We start from the raw sequence: 20,236 nt of genomic DNA, 5'->3' as shown, positions 1-20,236 counted from the left end.
TATCTCTGTGATGTTTACTGTTTTGTGTGAATGTTAGGATAAAGCCTTTGAAGCATTGGATTGATTGAGCAGTGGGGAGAAACTAGTGCTCACTAGTGACTGTGAGCAAGCTGGTTCTCTTCCCACTCTAGTTGTATGCCTAGGCTCTCAATTTGTTTTTTTTTATAACTGTTTTGTGCCTTGTTCTCCCACTGCCCTTGGCTAACAGCCTTGGTTTATTTGGTTTTGTTTCCTGTTAACTGCCACTGTTACCATTTTGTTTCATTGCTGCTCCCTTGCCTTAGGCTAACTGCCTTTGTGCCTCATTGCCACTGATTTTTGCTTCTTTCCCATGATCATTGTTAGTTTGTTTCACTACCATCTTCATTGTCATTGTAAATGCCATCCTTGGCCCTGTGTGATTTTGTTTCCTGTCTGCCTTTGCTTCTGCTGCCTTGTTCTCCCCCTTCTGCTGCTGCTGTGCCACTACTTGCTGCTGCTGAAGTCTTTTGCACTGCTACTGCTGAAGCCCAGTTTCATCACAAAAGCCCACTGTGGACTTAATCAAAGCCCAGGTGAAACATTAAAGCCCAATTCACAGTTCACTACACTGAGCCCAAGCCCAAATTTAGAAACCTAAGGCCTAGTTCACTGCCAGGCTTAAAAAACCCAAGCCCAAGTTCACAGTTCATCATTCAAAGGCCCAAGGCCTAAAGCACTTCATCATTACAAACAAACCCATTAAGCCCAATTTACTCAAAGAGTATTCAAAGCCCAACAGTTCCAAAGGGTACTCATAACCCATTGGTACCACAACCCTTTGATACTTAAAGCCCAATAGCAATTTAGAGCCCAAATAGCTAGAAACTCCAAAACACACCCAGTCTCTGTGGATCGACCCGTACTTGCACGAGCTACAACTGATGACCGTGCACTTGCGGTATTACTGTAGGCCCGTTTTCATTTCCCTTCAATTTTATACGCTTTCCAGGGCCCACCAACTATCGTCATCAAAGCTATTTTCAAGATTGAAACGTCATCATGACTTTCGTCATGGATAAAGATGAAAAGTGGTTAAAGCGAAATCTTACCAACACGTATTTCAATAACTAGATAGGCGAGTAAACTCGATTCGAAATATAAAATGTGTATGTATGAAAACTATCGTACTTATACGACTTTGTCTCAAGAGTAGGAGACAGAGAGATAGCCTTTTGAGTGATAGATAAGTTCAAGTCTCCACATAACTTTTAGTCGGATGAAGTTCCACTGGTTCCCTCGAGTATTTCTTCGTCTTCGTAAGATAATCGCCATGGAGTCTGGAGATCAACCACACTAATCTGTCCTAAACCGAGACTTAGCTATAAGTAGTCTAGGAATCAAGACATATAGTTTTGACACCTAAACTTGACAAACATGCTTGAGATAGCAACGCATGCGAGTTCGACCGAGCAGTACTCTAACAATCTCCCCCTTTGTCAATTTTACTGGCAAAACTATCAATACATATGGATTAAAAAATAAATAAAACTTTGTAGCTTCTCGTTCACATGCTTGATATCCTAAGTGCTTCAATATTACTCGAAAACTTCGTCTTTTCCAAGTACTCCCATGATTCCATAGATGTTCAATTCAGCATCCTAGTTGTTGAAGTTCCGTAGCCGTAACAATGAGAAAACAAAAGCTCTCGATCATTGTTATACATTGTCATAGTATTATTACACAGTATCAAAGTTCTTATATCACAACTTCGACAACAATACTATGGTGATATGTATATCACTCCCCCTTAGTCAATACTTCGTCTCAGCACGAAAACCACTCCGCCTTACATAATGATCCGAAAACCATATGTATTTGTAGTGTGAACTACATATTAATTCTCCCCCCTTTTGTCAATAAAATTTGCAAAGGTACGAAAACGAGATCCTAATGAAATTTTCATGGAGACACTTCAAGACCAAAGAAAAGCACATATCAACTTGTTTTGATGCAATCATATAGCCGAAGCTAAATGCATTCATCATGGAGTTTATAAAGATACAAGATAACTCCTCAAAATTCCACAACCACACTCCCCACAAAGATATGGAAAATAAGCGCAAGTTCAAAAGAACTCTCCCCCATTTGATGTCATTCCCGAAAGAACAACAAAAGCGACCTTACTTTTACAAGAAAAGAAGGATTTCTTTGGACACCAAAAACCACAAAATGATTTTTTATCCAAAAAATTCTCAATTAAACTAACCACAAGAGAACCCATGATTAATTTAATCGGAATACACAACCAAAATAATCACAAACGAATCTATGATAAGTTTAGTTGGAAATGATCACACAAGAAGATTGATGGAGCCGCACAGTATACACATAAAATATGGATCATGGAAAGATCAATACTGCGGAATATACAAGGATTCATTCTATCTTCATCACTATTTGGACAACGACATACAATAGACATAATCCTCATAAACAAAAGATTTTAACCTATCTTCCTTCAATGAATTGACATAATAGGCTTAACTTTTGTTTGTCAAAAGTTCATCGATCTTGTATCAATACATGCATATCGACATATAAACGAGATAACTTTTGACATTGTACGGGACAACAATAGTTCACGGATGCAAACACACATATCCCATAACATATTACGATATATAAAACCATAAAGATTAATACTGCAAAAATCATCTTCCAAACCAACTTTAGAATTTAAACAAATAAATCTAAAAACATGAAGATGAAAACGTTGGACATAGTTATGTGTACTCACAATAATGACTATTCTAAACCCTAGTTATCCTTCTTAAACAAAAACAAGAATAAAATTCTCTTAAGAAGTTTCCTAGACATTATAGAGATTTCTCAGAGCATCTACTGATAATTCACTCTCATTATTGAAAAGACTATTGATTATGGGATCATTCAATTCCTCTAGGTATTCAGAAATATCAGTTCACTCACTAAGTTCTCGTTTTAGTTCACACAAGGTGTTCTTGGTTAGAGACAACATTTGTTCATAGTGAGTTATCTTTTCCGAAGATGAAATGATTTGAGATTTTAAATCATTTCTCTTTTTGATGAATTTTTTCACCATGCCTCTAAAATCATTATCAAAATGACAAACAGATAAGAGACAGTCAGAGGAAGAACCTTCTCCATCGATTTTTGACTCCACTTTCTTTATTCTTGAGGAAGAGATTCCTTTACAAAGATACACATTAACTGTTTCAACTGTATTTCTTTTTGTGATCCCTCTGGTTACAGGAGCCATGTGACTGTATCTTTTGATAAAAAAAGATAAAGGGAGGACACAAAAATATAAACGGGTTTATGAACACAAAACCCTAGAAGACATTGAGTGAGTCTTTCAGGATTTGTTATCCGCCTTCCATCATCTTAGGAGAATATTTTCTTAACAAATATAAGAAAAATATTTACAAAAACAAAGACTTGAGCCATTTTTAGTGCAAACCTCATTTTTCCCAAGCTAAAAATGAGGATGCGGAAATCACCAGCATTAGTTGGTGACCGAGTGAGCCATATGCTCACACTTCTTTTTTTTCGTGGCTTATCACTGTTTGCTGTGTAAACAGATTTCTTACCTCGTCTAGATCTGGATTTTTTTTAAAAAGCTTGGTTACCCGGACCCAGATTCATTTTCTGCATGTTCTCTTGAAGTTTGGTGATTCTCTTATTGCTCCTTCTGAATATCCAACAAGTGTTCTGATCATGCTTCGAATGTCCACAAAAAGAACAAATCAATGAGGATTTCTCGTCTTTATGTGGTTCTTCCTGTTTAACTGAACAATCAACAATTGTTTTTCCTTGATTAGTTGGAGCGGACAACTTTGAGCTTTGAGTTTTGCTTTTGAACCCTAAACCATTAGTGTTTCCAAAGGATCTCTGACCAAATAAAATTGCTGCAATTTTGTCAGAGCTTCTAGATAACCTTTGCAGGTCATACTTGAGAGTATTAATCTCTTTTTCCTTCAGAGACATGGTTCTGACGAGTTTATCATTAAGATGCTCTATCTCAATATTCTTCGCCTGGAGTGATGATTCAACTCTCTTCAAGGAGGCCTTTAAGTGAAGGTTTTATTGAAGAATCTTTTTATTCAAGAGATCAAGAAACTCTGTGTCATACTCAAGTTCTGAATCAGAAGTTGAAGAGAAAAGAGAATCTATAATAGACTCATCTGAGACGTCCAGAGTAGTTTTGTCTTCTATTGAATCATCAGAAGCATTAACTGAAGATGGACATTCATCACATCTATTTTTCCTCTTTATCAAATCCTTGACCTTTCTGATTATCAGTGATTTGTCAAGATCAACATGACTGTAGCAACATTCATCAGCCCAAGACAAGTGAGAGGATACACCTGTTTTGGTCACAACATTAAACGCGAACGTTCTGCCTATGTTAAGATCAAGAATTTTTAACTTTCCTATCAGAGTGTCTCTGGAAAGAGTATCAAGGTTATTTCCCTCAACGATGGCATGCTTCTTAGAGTCGTATCTAGATGGCAGCGGTCTAAGAATTTTTATCACAATGTGCTTTTCAGGAATAATCTTACCCAATGCAAAAGATGCATTAAAAATTTTAGACACTTTGTGATTAAACTCATCAAATGAATCTTCATCTGCCATACGAAGGTTTTCCCAATCGGAATTAAGGTTTTGAAGCGTAGCTTCATTTTCACTGGTATTACCTTCGAATACGGTTTCTAAGATATCCCACATATCTTTAAACCTAGTGCAGTTTGACACATGGTGCTGAAGATTTGGGTAATGACATGTATGGTGGCATTCAAACCGTCGGAGTTTTGCTTTGCAACAAGTATCTCAGCAGCATCGTATTCGCCAATATTTTTTGGACATTAACGTTACCTACTGCAACAACGGGAGCATCATAGCCATTAACAACATATACCCATGATTGAAAATCACGCGCTTGAAGAAAAGCTCGCATAACAATTTTCCACCATAAGTAATTAGAGCCATCGAAGACTGGTGGTACGTTAATAGAGATATCACCTCTGTCCATAGAGTCAGATCGCTACAAACACATACTTTTGAGGTCTTAAACGTGTTTGCCTGCTCTGATACCAATTGAAAAAGCGGAGGTATAACAACCACACCCAATATTTCGATTAGCAATCTGTATGGACTAACTCAATATAATTTCTAGAGAATCAACTAGACAGTCAAACTCGATCTAGAGAAAAGTATATCGAGGAGTTAATATCTCTCTCACTTGATTTGATCTTTACTCAAGCAAATAGAAATCTGCGAGTCTTTATCAAATACAAGGACAATAACTTGGATGGTACCAAAGACCAATATCCAAGTGTCAATCAATTTAAATCAACAACCAAAGGTTGGATATTCTAATTGATTGATCTTAACGCACAACCTGTGATATTTCAATTATATAACGAAATATAATGTGGAATACAAATAACACAGACACCAGAAATTTTGTTAACGAGGAAACCGCAAATGCAGAAAGACCCCGGGACCTAGTCCAGATTGAACACCACACTGTATTAAGCCGCTACATACACTAGCCTACAAAAAACTAACTTCGGTTTGGACTGTAGTTGAAACCTAATCAATATCACACTGATTCAAGGTACAGTTGTGCTCCTTACGTCTCTGATTCCAGCAGGATGCTACGCACTTGATTCCCTTAGCTGATCTCACCCACAACCAAGAGTTGCTACGACCCAAAGTCGAAGACTTTAATAAACAAATCTATATCACACAGAAAAGTCTACGATGATAGATAAATCTGTCTCCCACAGATAAACCTAAGAGTTTTGTTCCGTCTTTTGATAAAATCAAGGTGAACAGAAACCAATTGATAAGCCGGAGTTACATTCCCGAAGAAAAGCCTAGAATTATCAATCACCTCACAATAATCTAAATCGTATGGTAGAGAAACTATATATTGCAGTATCATAAACGATGAGACGAAGATGTTTGTGATTTCTTTTTTTTTTTAATCTTGCCCTATCGGAGATATAATCTCAAGTCAATTCTTCAATTGAACTCGTACGATAGAAAATGGAAAGATCAGATCGCTCAACTACAAGAGAAGTAGTTTCTTCTGGCTTCACAATCCCAATGAAGTCTTTCAGTCGTTAACCTACAGGGTCCCGAGAAGAAACCTAAGGTTAAAGGAGAATCAACTCTAGCAAAACCAACTAGTATCACGCAGGAGGTGTGGGGATTAGTTTTTCCAGTTGCTAGATGTCTCTTTATATAGTTTTCAAATCAGGGTTCGCAATCTAAGTTACCTTGGTAACAAAGCATTCAATATTCATCGTTAGATGAAAAACCTGATTCAACCAAGCTAATATCTTTCAACCGTTAGATCGAAACTTAGCTTGTCACACACAAATGAAATGTATTTCATTTAGGTTTGAGTAACCATACCTAAACGTGTACACTTAGTTGGTTCACAAATAGTTAATCAATGGTTAGCCATATGAGTACTTCCATATTAACCATATTCATCTTCTTCACACAGAAAAGTCTATGATAGGTAAATCTGTCTCACACAGATAGACCTAAGAGTTTTTGTTTCGTCTTTTGATAAATCAAGGTGAACATGAACTAATTGATAATCCGGACTTATATTCCCGAAGAACATCCTAGTATTATCAATCACCTCACAACAATCTTAATCGTATGGTAGCGAAATAAGATGTTGCGGAATCACAAACGATGAGACGAAGATGTTTGTGATTTCTTTTTATCTTGACCTATCGGAGATATAATCTCAAGTAAATTATTCAACTGAACTCGTATGATAGAAAATGGAAAGATCAGATCGCTCAACTTCAAGAGAAGTAGTTTCTTCTGGCTTCACAATCCCAATGAAGTCTTTCAGTCGTTAACCTACAAGGTCTCGGGAAGAAACCTAAGGTTAAAGGAGAATCGACTCTAGCAAACTAACTAGTATCACACATGAGGTGTGGGGATTAGTTTTTCCAGTTGCTAGATGTCTCCTTTATATAGTTTTTAAATCAGGGTTTGCAATCTAGGTTACCTTGGTAACAAAGCATTCAATATTCACCGTTAGATGAAAACCTGATTTCTCCAAGCTAATATCTTTCAACCGTTAGATCGAAACATAGCTTGTCATACACAAATGAAATGTGTTTCATTTAGGTTTTTGTAACCGTACCTAAACGTGTACACTTGGTTGGTTCACAAATAGTTAACCGAGGTTAGCCATATGAGTACTTTCATATCAACCATATTCATCTTTCTCATTACTAGTTCAAATGACTCATAAGAACTAATTGATAGAGTTTTTCAATTGCTTAGGTATTTATTCATAGACACCATGGTTTTTAAAATCGTACGAGTCACGAGTTGACTCGTACGATTCGGTTCGAAAATTCCTAAATCGATTCAACTCGTGGGAGTGAATCGTTTTCCCCTTAAATCGCATATTTGAATACGATTTTGACTTTTTGTCAAAGTCAAACTCTCTGAAAAGAGATAATTTAAAGTTTTGAAAAAGTTTAAAGGCCGTGGGACTCGAACCTGGGCGCTGCACACTATTAACTGGACCCTCTACCGTTGTACCAGATCTGTTATTGTTATTAACTTTCAACATATTTTATTTTTATACTAGTTTTACATCAAAGATTAACAAATAAAACCAACTTGCTTTGCTCAATAATATTTTAAGAGATGCATGTTACGATTTAATAATGAACCATGAATCTATGATTCACGATTTAACGTACGATTCGATTCTCAAATTTTCAAAAACGATTCACGATTCGATTCGCGATTTAAAAACCTTGATAGACACAATTGATACAAAATCGGTTTGATTCACTTAAATCAATTCATGAACAATATAGCCATGGTTTGCAAAGATTGCATTCCTTATTGATTTATTGTTTTAAGTTCATGAACTTCCGATCTGAGAAATAACCATCTTGGGTACGCGTACGGGTGCGTGTACCTTAGCTACCGAATTTGAGTTTGGAAACTCAGCAAAAATTTCAGTTCGAAAAATTCCGTGAGTACGCGTACGGGTACGCGTACCTAAGATGAATGGTTTTCCAGTTTGTAAACTACAAACTCTAACAGAAGTCTTCGGTTAGAAAACTTCCGCCAGTACGCGTACCCAACCCATCTCCTTCACCAATGTCGCATGCACAAGTGCACACACTTGGTTTCCGGCACATGGATTTATACACTAATGTGCGAACACACTATATATGCTTATATGCATAGTTGGTTACATAATCTCAACTCTACATTTCAATCAATGAAACATTCTTCTATAATGTTATAACAATCTTTATTCACGACTATCGTCATCAAAGCTATTTTCAAGATTGAAATGTCATCATGACTTTCGTCACGGATAAAGATAAAAAGTGGTTAAAGCGAAAGCTTACCATAACGTATTTCGAGAAAAAGATAGGTGAGTAATCTCGACTCGAAATAGAAAATGTGTATGTATGAAAACTATCATACTTATACGACTTTGTCTCAAGAGTAGGAGATAGAGAGATAGACTTTTGAGTGATAGATAAGTTCAAGTCTCCACATAAATTTTAGTCGGATGAAGTTCCACTGGTTCCTCGAGTAGTTCTTCGTCTTCGTAAGATAATCGCAATGGAGTCTGGAGCTCAACTACACTAATTTGTCCTAAACCGAGACTTAGCTATAAGTAGTCTAGAAATCAAGACATATAGTTTTGACACCTAAACTTGACAAACATGCTTGAGATAGCAACGCATGCCAGTTCGACCGAGCAGTGCTCTAACAATTAATTTATCGATCAACTAAATAAGTTATTAAAATATCCAAACATTCTAAATTTAAATTTAAATTTAAATTTATAAATAAAATAAATTAATATAATTAAAAATTAATTATTTCGTATAATAACAAATATCTAAAGATTTTATTTTCAATTCAAATGATTTATCCATTGATTTTTTTGGCATAATTTAACATAGTATATTGCATGTTGTGTGCAAATACTCAATGGTCCATGCTTCTAATTTCAAAAGTGTCAAAAAATCCACGATGAAAAACGAAATTCGAAAGACATTATATGAGTACTGTAAAATGTTGTATAAGTATGAAAAAAATACAAACGACTTTAAATTCTTATTTTAATAAAGCACTAGAAGGTAGTGCTATTATAGTGATTGTTATTTTACATACTAGTTGGGCCCTGTTCAAAGCTTAACATTTTAAAATTAACTGGTTTATTTATTTAGTACACTGATCCATGTTGAGACTAGTAAAAGTTAGTACTTTAGTGAAGTTCTTAATTTATCGCGGAGATCACAAGTGTACATTTTTTAATAGAGCATTGGTCGGTCGAACTCACAAGTGTTACTATCTCAAACTTGTTGTCAAATGTTGTTGATCAAAACTATATCTTTATTTCAAGTCTACATCTAGTCAAGTCCCAGATTAAGATAGAAGTGCGTAGTTGAATATATACCAGACATCACTGCATTCTACCGTTTGAAGGCGAAGATCAACTCACGTTATTGGGGAACTTCATCAACAAAAGGCAAGTGAAGACTGAACCACCTATTACTCAAGTTTTCACCTTTCTAACTATGAGACAATGTCTATGACTAAATAGGACATTACATGCATAACAGAAATTTCGAGTCAAGTTTATCTTGTTAATCATTTTCAAAATATGTTGACTAAGCTTAAGAACATTTGTTCATACTTGATGAATTTGGTTAAGAACAATTTATTGTTTGTGACCTAAATTATGATTCAAGATTTAATCATTTGAAAATAGCATGGAACAGTGATATATGTCATTGATTTTATTCGAAAATATTTCAAATTGATTATTAGAGAGATATAAAATTACTGTAAATCTGGATACAAGATAGTATGCATACCAGTTCATATAATGACACAACTGTTATAGGTCCGGAGCTGCAATACATGTTCGGCGTACCGGCGTAACTATAGTTCGGAAACGACTTTTGGTACGCATACCCGGTATGCACACCTTAAAATGTCTGTTGACTTGTGAATCAGGATGATACGCATACCCAGTATGCAAACTGGAAAAGATCTGTTGACTCCTGAACCTCTTTTGTCTTAAGGGTATAAAAATACGGTACACGTATCATGACAAAAATGCTCACGAACAAGAATACAGTACACATACTTATCATGTCGAATGTTTTCAGATGCATCAGAATTATTTCTATGAGATAATCGACATTTGAACAACTCTCTAAAAACAATATCTATACATATTTGATCACATGATAACCTATGGTTGTGACTCAAGATTAAAGTCTTAAACTGTTATATGAAAATGGTTAAACTTACAGTTCGTCTGGCTAGTTTCGGCTAGCCTTTCATGAACAAGTCATTATACATGGTTCGGTTACGGTTCATCTTAACAAGAGTGTATATTCTGTTATGTTAATATCAAGTCAAGTTTTTCAATTAACGGTGATTATTGATTGCTTGATTCCAAAGCTAACTTAGCTTAAATCTAAAGCAACCTTGGTCTTGAAAGTTTATATAAGGAGAACCTCAAGCAACTAGGATATTTGAATCCCTAACAATACTCTTATGTGTCTTAGTCGTCAACTCGAGTCGTCCTCTCCTTTAAACCTTTTTAGGTTTAGCGACTAAAAATACTTCACCTAGGGATTCGTGAAGCCAGGTTCAACTATCTTTATCTTGATAGTTCGTGTATCCTGATCTTGGTACTGATCGTTAAGCCTTTAGCTCCAACAGGCGAGATAGATATAAATCGCAAAGTTTTTCATCTCAGAATTTGTGATTCCACAGGCATATTCCTTTATAACGATTCTTTGTTGAAATCGAAGTACGAATTACCTGTGATGTGAATAATAATCTAGGCTGCTCTTAAGGAGTCGTAAGTACTGGAATTTGAGGTTTGCTAGACTTTTTCGATTGCAATTGATTTCCTATATCACCTTGATCTTTGATCAGAACGGAAATCATATATAGGCTTATTTGCGGGAGGCCGATTGGTTTAAAGTCTTCAATTGAGTTGAAGCGACTCTTGGGCTGTAAATGACATCAGCTAAGGGAATCAATTGCGTAAAGTCTTGCGTGATTCAAGAGGCGTAAGGAGCGTGACTGTAACTGAATTGTTGTGACGGTAGATTCGATCTCAACTACATTCCAGTCTGATGTTTTGATAGTAGGATAGAGTCTGTAGCGGCTTAATACAGTTTGGTGTTCAAATCTGGACATGGTCCCGATTTGTTTTTTTTTGCATGTGCGGTTTCCTCGTTAACAAATTTTGTGGTGTCCGTGTTATTTCTTTTTCCGCATTATATTGTTTATCTTTATAATTAAAATATCACAGGTTGTACATAAATCAAGCAAAGTAGATACGTCCATCGTAATTACTGGATACGACTTGATTGATCTTGGATATTGATATTTGGAATCGTCCAAGAATTCTCACGGTAAAATCAGGTTCACGGATTTGTTTCCGAATGCATATTGATTGTGAGAGTAAGACATATAAACTCTTCATATAATTCTTGATCGAGATTCATTAAGTTGTAACTCTCGGTATTGTATTTGAGTTTAGTCCATACAGGTTGCCTAATAAAAAGTTTATGGTGTATTTTGGTACCCTGCATTTTCAGTTGTACTCTGAAAGATAAACAGTATATTATTTATTCACGAATACACAGGATAAAAATGCGTCAATAAATTTCTTTGGTCCATATTTGTATGGTTTTGCATCTTGGCTAGTTTAGGGCCCATAGAAATTATCAGAGGCATACCATTTTCTTTACCCACCTAGACTAAGGGGATAAGGGTGTCTAAACTAGGTAAAGGTACTAAGTTATCCTCGCTATTAAAATTCAATCATAAGCCTTATTCTTCTAAATTTGAAACATATTCAAATCCTTTAAAAACTAAAACATATTCAAATCATTTTTGTCACCAAACTAAAATTAAAACCTAACTTCGTCATTCGATTCTAACTACATCGATCGGTCTAAAAGAAATTTCATTATCCTTTAAAAAAAAATCAAATTTAACATCATCGATTGCAAATTGAAAATTACAAAGAATCTTGGTTTTTTGTGTTTAAGCACAATGGGTCGATGTTCATGTACACATTAACCGACTTTGGTAAAAATCGGTCGATGATCATGACTACTTCGCGGTTGAAGAATATAAAACCCAGAATCAGTCATTGTGGATCTTCATATAGACCAATTCTAGTTAAAGGAAATGCCCAATTTTTCTTGATTTAAGAGTATGGTATGAAAAGATAGAATCCTTGAATATAAGGTCAATAATAACTTGTCCAAATACTGAAATTTTTTCGCTATATTATAGAGAATGAAAATACGAGTTCAACGAAAAAAGAATGAGGTCATTCCGACGTCGGACGAAGAAGTTATGAGCAAAACAGTCGAAGAAATGCTCAGATTAACAAACGATTGACAAGGGCATTTATGTAAAATTGTAAATCGATTTTGGCAAACAAAAAAAACTTGCAGAAAAACTTTTCAAATTTAGTTTTTTACGATTGGTACACGGGAAACACTATATCCACTGATTATGGACGTATTTTTATGTAAAAAATTACTCTATCCTTTTCGTTTTAATTGATGTTCTAGGGTTTTCTTTTCTGTTCCAAAATAAATGAAGGTTTAAATATTTACCCGAGTTCTCACTAATTTACCCTTTCTTTGGAATCACATCGTATCATTAATTCCCATAGTAACCATCAGATAGGTAATTACTCCAATTTTTAAATTTACTCCCGGAGAATATATACTCTATCTTGGTTTATCCCAAGTAATTTACAACGGGATTCGTAACTTATCCTAGTGTTGATGGTGGTTTTTATCTTAGGGAGAAAACCGTAAAAGTCTGTCTACTTGAGCCAGCATCAGAAGTAGTAAACCTTGATATATCTATATTCCGCAAGGAATTTGGAAAATATATCAGAATCTGATGAGTGCCTATGTCTCTCTTCACATTATATTGAAACTCAATCTCCTAGATGAATTGTTCACTAGTATAAAGCCTAATGAGTATTTAAGCTCCGAGCTGCATTACTCACTAATGCCGGATCCTGCCTAGTGTTTTCCTATGCTATGTTCTCATCTGAACTCTCAATATTGGCATGACATGACGATTAATGTTCACTCGCAGCGGAGTAGCATAAATCTCCGGAAGTGTCAGTATTGAGACCTGCGTGAAAACACTCACATATGATACACCACCACCCTCTGACAAAGAGATCAGCGTGTTCACACACTTTTTTTTAATTAAAAATTAGCGCGATCGAACGCGTTTAAATTCCTTAAGGAAAATATAGACTGTCTGTATCAGTCTTAAAAAACGATCGCGGGCACACGACTTGGCCACACAATTCAATAGGCCTAGCCTACTCCTAGTGGAACTAGGCGATCATCATGATGACCACCGGCGGACCCACTAATACCCCGACCGGTCGGACTCCATATAACACACTCCAACATCATGGAACGCTAACCCCAAACATGGGTGATCGCGCTGTTGAAGAAGAGAGCTCAAACGAGCTAAGACGGGACAAAACGGTCTCAGAAACATCACGACTGTCCAACTTTGCTAGCTTAATTTGACGGTTTGGATTTTCCTTCAAACGATCAAAGAAGTGCTGACGTGTTCATTGGCGATCCAACTTCTCCCTTGGTCGATCGACGTGCCCACGGCAAGTCCAGAGAGTGTCAAAATGTTTGCCCAAACTAGAGCGAACGCACTATTCTAAAACCCTAATATGGGTTACGACATGATACAACTACCGTAAATCAATCGTGACCGACCAACTTCGCCGGCCGAATTGGCCGGCCTAGATTCAATCTCACTCAATGGGTAGGGTGCGGATACGTTCACTGATGGCTCGGCTATTGTGCTGACCAATCGAATATTCTCTAACACGCTGCGAATGCCCAAAATCGTTCATCCAAATTAGGGTGAACGCGCTGCTTTGAAACCCTAATTGGTATTTGCGGCAGTATGCTACTGCCGCAAGTCGATCACGATCGCCCATCTTTGTCAGCCAAAGTAGGTGTCTTAGATTCAATTCCAGGCGGACCAAGAGAGGTCGGCGCTCTCACTGGCGCCCCGTCTTTGCATAAAGTCGATCGGCCTGCTTGAACTAGCGCGCATCGTTTCAAATCGTTTATCCAAAATAGGGTTCGATGCACGACCCCTAAACCTTAAAATTACATTAATGGCAATAAACAACTGCCGCAAATCATCTCGTCCATCCAACTTCGCTATCCTAGTTGGATGGTGTATATTTATTCTCAGAAAACCAACAAGGTAGCATTGTGATCACTGGCGCACCCCCACCCCCTCACCCACCCGCGCCTCTTCCATGAGGAGCGATCGGCCAGGCCAAGGCTTGCCCATGTGGCCCTGAACGATCACTCAAAAGTGGCCATTTGCCTTACTTGTATGATTCAGCAGCAGTCATTAACTGCCGCAAATCGTTTGAGCCACTTAACTTGGATAGCCGATTTTAGAGGTCCAGATCTAACCTGGATCGACCGATAGGATTTTAGAACGGCTACCAGTCGCCACTCTCCTATAGGGACTGACCGTCCACTCCCTGGGATGCATGCATGGATCCTACCAACTCCCCGAAAGAGGACAAACACGCTCCTTTTAAGACGCTCAATTCGTGACTGATTCAATCGAGCTCTAAAACTACGATGCGTCTAGCACATCGATTATTTTTCAGCTGCTTGTTTGAAAGCGATGCTTTATAAACATCGACTATAAGCGATGCTATGCAAATATTGATTTCATAAATAACTTATTATTTAACCTAAAAGCACTATATGCTGATTTTAGCGGTAAGTGTCATGACTTGACCCATTTACTCGAGACATCAAACATGTTGCAAACTAGGGGATGCTCACTGGGGTATTGGTCTGGCGGTTTACAACGTGCGGCGTGCAACACGCCCATTATGAGAAAGTGTCAGGAAAGACGGAAGGTTAACAATAATGAGAATAGTGGGTGAACGTGTCATCATTCTTCCATCATAACGGAAACACGATGATCACCACCTTCTGCACAACTCCACTTCTTCATTACTTAACTTCCTCCACTTCCGATGAGATCAGGATGCGCTCGATGACTTATATAAATAGGTTTTCAACCTATTTCAAAAAGACAAGTGTTATCAACACAAGTAGCCAGAGACCATATTCTGATACAAGTCATAAAATCACCCAAACCTTCATAATTCAACATTCTGATCTCAAACACCTTCTTCGCTTCCCTCCTAAGATCAACCCTTCTCCTTCACCTTGTGACCGAATTGAATCTGGAATGACCATTTCTTGGTTTAGGCTAGAGTCTTACAGATTGATCTCTCGAATCTAAAAGTACTCCCACGCAGTGCATTTGTTTAGGGTTTGAATTTGTTTCTCATCAACACACCCAAATTTACCAAAAACAGCAGAATCAGTTTTTACCCCAAAACACCTAGAATCAACAAACTAAAAAATTGGTGTTTAAGCTTTAAAAAATATACTAATATGGGTAAATTTGAAAAAGAATTACTCTCTCTGTTATTTTTTAATCGGCGTGAAAAACTCTAGAACATCAACTAAAACGGAACGGAAGGAGTATCATTTTGAGTTTATTTTACAATCCGCATTATGGAGGATTGTATCAACCGATTGTGATCAATCGGTCTACGAGTGCATGAACAACCACCGATTCTGAGTTGACGTTTTCCCAAAAAAAATCAAAAAAAAATCATGCTTTGATGATAAATTAGTATTAATCAATTTCTAGGTTAACAAGACTAAACATCAATTAGTCACCCGAATTAATACTAATTAATTAGAAGCAAATTAGTCATGAAGAAAAATAGTTGGATAAAAGGTTTTTGATTTTACTTTATAATAACCCGATTTTGTTTTCTAGTGATAGGCCTCAAATAATTTTGATGACCCCCAAACTAGCCAGGTATTGCTTAAAAAGTAAAGAAACTAAGGGTGACAATTGGTTCCGGGTAGTACACTACTCGGAACCGGTTATTTTTCACGGTTTCGAGTTTGGTCCCTAAATTGATGGGTCCGGAATCGAGCCCAAAAATACCATTAAATACTCGTTGGGTCCAGGTAATTACCTGGTTTTGTAAAATCCTTAAGATTTTTCTTAAATGTTTTTTTATTCGGCACGTTGGCTTGAAACTAATAATTTTTTATATGAAGTTAATGTTTAATATGTTAATGTTTTAGTTTCGATTAAATCTATGAAAAATGAAAATAAATAAATAAATAAATAAACAAAACTAGATGAGATCTTAACATTTTAAGTAAACAAATAAAAAGACAAATTTTTAGATACCCATGAATACACATCGGGTAATACCTGTTCAGTTTTCCCCGAAAGCTTACAGGTTCCTAAGGTTCTACATGTTTAACGATATTGCTAAAGTGTCCAATTTTAGGACTCGAAATAAGATCCAATACATCCGGATCCGATTCGGTTCCGGATAATCAGATACTCGTTGGCAGCCTAAAATAAATCGTTGTGTTAAGCTATCTAAGTTGCTATGTTAATAATGTGCGTATGGGTGATTAATTTGAAAATTATTAAGTTGTACTCATGGAAGTTCAAGATGTAGCATGTGCATCGTACCAAAAGATATTCTTCCCCACAAATATTTAGATAATTAATCCCACCAGGGCCATGCATTCTCTTTATTATTCTGTTTTTTTCAATTGGTTCTCCAAAACAATTTTTTTAAACAGATATGAAGTTTCTTTATTTGTTTTCTCGAACTTGTTTTCGTCGAAAAGAAACTGGTAGGTAGCAGAACAAAAAAAATCTCCAGATACCGACAAGGGTATCAATAGATTCATGCATGCACAAGGTTAATCAAATGTATTTATTTATTTAGTCCAAGCAAATGATGAATCTTAGTAGAATTATGAACTGCTGTTTCTGTTTATCAATTTCTTTGCCGGTTGTTCACATAGAAATGTTTGAACTGTTTACGATATGTGTTTGATTCGAATTGCCTAGAAATAGAGTTATAGATAAGAGGAGACATTAACGAAAGTGGCGACAACTTTCTCTCGTTAAACCTAACAAGAATATATAATTTAGAATTCTACCTAGAACCTAGTTTGTTTCAGTAGTTAGAACCTAGTTTCTTTAGTGAATAGTATTCTCTTTGGCTGAAACCTAAAAAAGAAAAGATTTGGCGTATAATTGATATTTGACTACAGAAGTTTCTTAGCAGCCGTGCTAGTTAATGAAATTTCGAGAACTTATTGTAAAAAAACTGCAGAACATATACAACCAACTCGAAGGTAAGTTTTCCAGTGTTGCCCTTGCTAATTTGAATGCATGTGCTTTCACACCACGTGAATATGCACTTCACCGCCAAGGAATTTGAATGAATGTTATTCTCAGATCACTCTAAATATTGTTGGATTTGAAGCTTCAAACTCTGACTATCTGGTTAAATCCAAAGAACAATCATAACGTACAGGGATGCCAAAAATAATTAATATCGGAGAAAGAAACAGATAACTTGTTGTTTCTGCTGGAGTTTAGTTTATCAATGCTGCGAGTCTGCGACGTCTGGTGTTTAAATTTGAATTTCAAAAACCAGAAACATCCATTCAACTGAAACTCCATCAAGTTGCCGTTGTAAGTCTCCCATACCCTTACCAAGATCCTTTAATTTAAGGGAGGAAATGTTCAACATCATTGGATGTGATGGCTGACTAAAGGAGCGCCGTCTCGCTAGATGCATTTATCCAATGTAGTCTCATCATTATTGCTACAAAAATATAGACGTCCTCCTGTGAAGGCTGACTAAAGGAGCGCCGTCTCGCTAACTGTTACGAGTAAAATATAGACGTTCTCATATGTATAGTGTGTGGGAAGTAGCGGATAGGGTTGCACAAAAATCGTTCCAAACTGAAACCGCATCAAACCAAAATGATCAATCCTAAACGGAACAAATTATTTATCTAATTGCACAGATTTTTTTTCTTTTATTTGAATAGAATGGTTTTATTTATTTGTGCAACCGTTAGATTTTGTGTGGTTCCGGTGAATTCTGCTGGAGTTTAGTTATATTCATTGCTGCGAGCCCTCGACGTTTTGGTGTTCAGATTTGAATTCAAAAACCAGAAACATCTTTTCAACTGAAACATGAAGTTATTTATCTAACCGTTAGATTTTGTTTGGACCGTTTGAATTCTCGAACCAAAACCAATAGCAATTGGTTTGAACAGAGTAGCCTTAGATTTTTTTTTTGTGAAAAATACTAGAACCCCCTACTATAGGGGTTAAATATATAGAAGCCCCACTAAATGGATCCTCCCCTATCAACTCCATACTTTCACTTTTTAATATTTTTAGGCCCAGAACTTTAGATTTCAGGGCTTGTTAATAAAGTTTAGGGTTTGGAAAAAATTCGTAATACCAAAAATACCCCTTAGTATATATACCTAACGAAATAGGCTATATGTTTCATTTCCACATTTTCATTTTCGTGTTCTCTTACTTCTCTCTCTCGTCTCTGCTCTGAAATAAATTAGAGTTCCTTCGTCAAACCGAAGAAAACAACGAACCTAAATCTGAGAAGAATCATATCAGTGTTAAGCAGATGTAGAGCAGAATCATATCAGTGTAGAATCAATCAACGAACCTAAATCTATAAATTTAACAACTTATCATCAGTTACTTCACAAATCAGGCTCAGACGATTTGATTGATTCTTCGTTTGAATCTAGGTTTTAGAAAAATTCATTGGCGAACTTCAAATCTCTGCAACCTCAACACAAGGATCATCAGCAAACGAAGTATAAGGTAAGTTAATTTCATTTTCTCTTGTCGTAGTACTTCGATTAAGTGATTTTAGTTGATTGATTTAGAAAAGCAATTTCAGAAAAGTAATTTAGGATTTCCAAAATCTAAATCTTCAAATTCGTTTCAATTGACTTATCTGAGTCAAAATCAGATCTTAGATTTACAATCATCTACTCGTTTAGATCATTTTCATGTAAATATTTTAAAGAATCTTGAACAAAATTTTCAGATATGTTCTTCATCGAAATCGTAGTATCTATCAATTTCTAGCTACAATCTAATAACTGATTTGAGATTCGATATCAATTAATCATCGCCTTTATTACCCCTCGATTTGATTTGAGTTTCATCTAATCTTAATTTTGTCAACTTGTTCTATTCTTGATAAATTTCATAAAGTTTAATGTTTATTTTTTTAAATTTGTTCAAATTATAACAACAAATGAAATTTAGTATCACGGCTAGAACTATGTATCTAATAGAAGAAAAATCTACTTTGATTTTCATTGTCAATTCAATCTTTTACCGAGTATCTAGTAATAACAAGATGTTGTCGATTCACAACAAGTACGAGCTGAGATCTCTGCAACCTGAACTCGCTCATAGCAACAGAAGCTCTCGTAATACATCTGTGAATTGATATCGAAGTGTAATGAACTCATATAATTCATTATCTTCTTAAATTTTTTTGATTGATATATCTCTTTAATCTTGTTGGTTTCTTATGTTTTCTGAATTTTTTAGCCTACTGCGTGGTCGCAGCGAAGCTGCCAGAAGACAAGTTCCAGTTGCATTTCTAGAACGTGTCAAGGATTGACTTCAGCAAGAGATATAGAGGAGGCAAGACTGGAATTGTTGTTGCACACAACCTTAACAAGTAGTTTGGGTAATTCTTTCAAAGTTTACCTGCCAATAGGAAACAATAATTAATAATTATGTATCTTTAAAGTCATGAATTTGAGTACTGCTAAGCATATGGATGTGTAACTGCAGATTACACTAGCCATGTGGACATGTAACTTCTTATTACACAAGCAATATGAATGCGTAACTACAGTTTACACAAGCCATTGCATGTGTACCTGCTAAGTATATTTATTTTTTTTACGTTTCAAGTGTGTAGTATTCGTAAAAATTGGTTTTATCTGTTCATTTAAACTATTTAAATTTTGGTTTTGGGTAGGTGTGGGCACTGTAAGAAGCTTGCACCAGAGTATGAGAAGCTTGGTGGAAACTTTAATAAGGCTAAGTCTGTTCTTATTGGAAAGGTTAAATAATTTTAACTTATTTACTTTTGATCTATATTGATGTTTTTGAACTTCCTTCTTGCATGATGTGTCATTCTGCTTACCTTTACCCTATCTCCGTT

This window comes from Papaver somniferum, chromosome 9, assembly GCF_003573695.1.
Source record: "Papaver somniferum cultivar HN1 chromosome 9, ASM357369v1, whole genome shotgun sequence".
In the NCBI taxonomy this organism is placed as follows: Eukaryota; Viridiplantae; Streptophyta; class Magnoliopsida; order Ranunculales; family Papaveraceae; genus Papaver; species Papaver somniferum.
The sequence above is the reverse complement of the archived record's forward strand: the minus strand, read 5'-3'. Positions refer to the sequence as shown.